Here is a 3,779-nt window from a genome sequence, read left to right on the forward strand (position 1 = left end):
ATGCCCTGGCTTCTTCCTGATCTTACAGATATGAGAGTTTTGGTCACTTTCAGGCTTGTGATCAGCAGGAAGAACCTGGCTCAGACCAGGGAGCTCCTCAAGGCTTGGCCAGGTTGTGACCATCACCCTTTCCACCCCATTTCCCACCAATGGACACACTACTTTCGTGCAACTAAAGTAAAATTGGAGATTTTTTATAGTAACAAGGCTGGGGGGTCTTGAATCTAAGGAGAAGATGTGGGAAGTCATGAAAGACTGCAGTTCTTATGTTTGAAACTAGAAACTTTCCAGTAGGAGAGGGAGGGCAGCGAAGGAGAGCTGCAGCTCTTCAGACCCTATGATCCATCAGCACCCCTTGCCTAAGCTGAGGGCCTCTCAGAGACCCTCCAGATCGGAGAAGAAATAGGACAGGAAGTTCCTCTGTCTGTGTTTGCCCTGAGGATGAAGAGGCAGAGGCAGCATCACTGGAGAGGCGAGATCTTCAAGGGGATCATGATGCGAGATTCCACGTGCCATGCCAATGAGACTGTGTAGTAGATATTCTCATCCCAGCCCCTCTTCTTCCAGGCAGCATTTCGAGTCTCCTCCCGAGACTGCAGGTCTTTATAGGCCCAGAAATGTTGTACAATGTAGAGCTCCTCTCCAACCTGTGAGAAGAAGCCGCCCACTGCCTCCTGGTTCTTCTGCCGGTACTTGATGGTCCAGGCCCAGTTGCTTCCCCACTCGATCATGGTTCCCGGCTTGAGCTTGTATGTCCTCAGCTCCTAGATGTTGGGGCCAGTGCAGGGCTGTGGCTCATTCCAGAAACTAAACTCCAGAAGCATCTGGTTTCTCCGGGACTGCAGCAGGTAGTTCTGCTCCTTCCGGAACTCTAGGTACTCCTTGTTATTTTTGAGCTTGTTCATGTGGTCCATAAGCGCTGGCTAGCCGCCAGAGAATGGCCACAGTGCACGTGCACGACCTGGTCTTACTGCCCGTACCATGTATTCCAGTTGCCCACCAATGAGCATGGGTAGTCCTTGTCCAGGTGAAGCTTAGATTGTTGTAGGTAGGCATCCAGACACTCAGGCTTCACATTATGAAACTAGAGTTTGTATAGGTTGCTGGTCTCCTCCTTCGACAGCGGGGTCAAGTAGGTATCCTTCCCGTAGATCCACCTTGTGGACAAGAGGAAGCAGAGTCAACTGGCTTCGCTGTCCTTGAAATAGAAGCACGCCGCAGCCTTAGTGTCCTGGGAATGCACCATGGAACTCCGCAGCAGCTACCACAACCACGGCAAAGATGCTGTACAGCCACAGAGCCATGTTGGAGCGATGCAGGTTCAAATCAAAGGCTTTTAAGATGTGAAACTTTTGTTTGTTTTTACATTAAAGGCTTTTCAAATATGCTTGTATTACTTTAAGAAAGAAAAAAAAGATCTGGGAATACAAATAGAGAAAACAAAAAGTCTCATCCTGCAAGGATAGAGCTAAGATGCAAAATTTCTATAATCATTGTCTCCGAGTAAATATTTTTATTCATTTCTTATTGCTGGAATCTCATGTTTGTTACTCCTTGCTGGCTCTTCACAGTGACTGGTAAAGAAATAACCAGCATTTGCTCAGTCCTGCTGGGGTTAGTCTTGGGAGGGAACTAATTTTCAGTTGCTGGGACTCTTGCCACTATGTCTTTGTCCTCTTGCAACTTAGGGTTGTGGAGGCATCTGTGGAGTAAACAGTGTCCATTATGCTGAGGAAGCTGCTAACCGTCTTTATCTGTATCCCTGCTGCCCAGCTGAGTTGCCTTTGCCCAGGGGGTCCTATGGAATGGTGTCTCAGAGCCTGGCCACACACATCATGTGTCTCTTGATTGTCTACTTGATTCTCCTGCAAATTATTGTCAGAACTTCTCTCCACAGCTCCAGCCCAGGAGGACTGGGACCAGGTGATCAGTACACATGGCGGGTCCAAGTGTTCCTGGGTTCAGTTGGGAAGGCACTGCTGGGACTGGCCTCCTGGAACACACCCTGACTCCCTCCTGCTTTGCTCAAATGCTTCAGGTTATTCTGTTAAGAGTGTCCTCATAATCCTGTCTATTATCTCCTGGTACCAGGAAAATCCTCGCCTGGGCTTGTCACCTTCTCTTCACAACATCCACTCTCTCAGTCTCTATTACACTTTGAAGGCAAGTCCTTACTCTTCCTTTGGGCTAGCCATGGTAGATGTGCATCTGCCTTAGGACTGTTGTTGATGACGGAAGCTTGTCTCCCACACTGCACCATGTTGCTGGCTTCTATCTACCCTTGCAATGACTGCACCAGAGATGTACATCTCCTGCACTGCTGGCAGCAGTGGCTTTGTGGGGACAGGATGGATGGAAGTAGGCTTCTGGGCTTAGTCTCCCTGCTCAGGAGGCCACTGATGCCAGCAGTGCCTCCAGGGGTGAGTCCTGGCTGTCAGACAGCAGTCAGACAACTCAAGGCTCTCTGGGCTTCCCTCTCTGCTCTTGTTACCAACCCTGTTTCTGGACTGTAATCTCTATTTCTGGACTGTAATCTCAAATAGGGGAACAGGATTAGGTGATCTGTTAGGCTGTGCCACAAATACTCTAAAAAAGGAGCTGCTGAGTAAATGTGCCAGCCAGTCCCACTTTGTCAATCTTAACCTCTGTCAGCAACCTGAAAGCAGCCTGAAGACGTGAGCTTTTCATGGCCCACAAATGCATACTGAGCCCCAGGCTTCCCAGCTTTGAATACACTAAACAGAGGAAGAACCCCCAGAAGCCCACCATCGACTTCTCCTGCCTTACTGGTCAGTGGCATTTTTCTAAAGGCCACTACTGTCAGAGCACACCTTTGATAACTTGAACATATGCTATCGTGGGCTATACAAGGGATGCAGAAGTACAGAGGGACATTGGGAGCCCACCAGGTGGCCAAAGTTGATAGCCTATGCCTGGGACAGATGGGCTGGGATACCCTGTGGAACATGTTTTTGGTGGTGGTGGGAAAAGGCAGGGAGGGACAAGAGTTGTAGAAACATACAGGAATCAGTGCTGCTATGACTGCATTAGCGTTCTCAGACTGGGGTTGCATTAGTAGGGCCAAAACTCAGGGCATGTGCCCAAAGTGACTGCAATGCTGAGTGCTAGCTCAATTCACTATATTAGTATGCAGTTCAGAGAACAAATAAGAAGCTTTAACTTCAACTGTTTGAAGTGAAGGAAGAATGAATAAAGGACAAGTAGAGTAAATATTCCTCTCTGTTCCAGAAAAAAGTGGCAAGGAAGTGCCTCCCCACACCCAGAGGGCACCTCAGAGTCAAAAAAGGGAGCTTTTGGGGGTTACTAGAAAGCTTAGGACCTGGTGCGACTGTTGGAGACCAGGCAGGATTTCCATAAAAGCCGTTTATTGTAGACAGAAGTTTACCAAGAGAGCCCCTGGTTGCAGGTGGTTACTGAGCACTGGAAATATGGCCAGTTCAGTTGAGAACCTGCCATCTTTTATTTTATTTTACTTTGGTTTAAATTTAAATAGTCACATGTGGCTAATGACTACTATACTCAATAGCTCAGAACCAAATATAAAACAGTATGAGCTCCTTTCTTTCCTTTGGAAGAAGGAGTGGAGTTCTCTGACCTCATTGGACTTTTGCCCCCAAGGAATGTTCAGCCTCTTGCCACTTTCTCCCCGACCCTTGCTGCCAGCCTAGAAGACCCCACTCTCAGGTTTGTCCACTGAGCTGGTATCTGTGAGGGACTAGAAGTGCTCAGTGAGAGGCAGACAGTAGCGGCGGGGGGGG

At 48.5% G+C, this 3,779-nt stretch overlaps 1 pseudogene; it reads right to left on the minus strand.

Moving 5' to 3' along the window:
• Positions 1 to 461: 461 nt before the first annotated feature.
• LOC102828309 lies at positions 462 to 2,195 on the minus strand (annotated as a pseudogene).
• Positions 2,196 to 3,779: the final 1,584 nt, after the last annotated feature.

This window comes from Chrysochloris asiatica, unplaced genomic scaffold (assembly GCF_000296735.1).
Source record: "Chrysochloris asiatica unplaced genomic scaffold, ChrAsi1.0 scaffold00123, whole genome shotgun sequence".
Lineage (NCBI taxonomy): Eukaryota > Metazoa > Chordata > Mammalia > Afrosoricida > Chrysochloridae > Chrysochloris > Chrysochloris asiatica.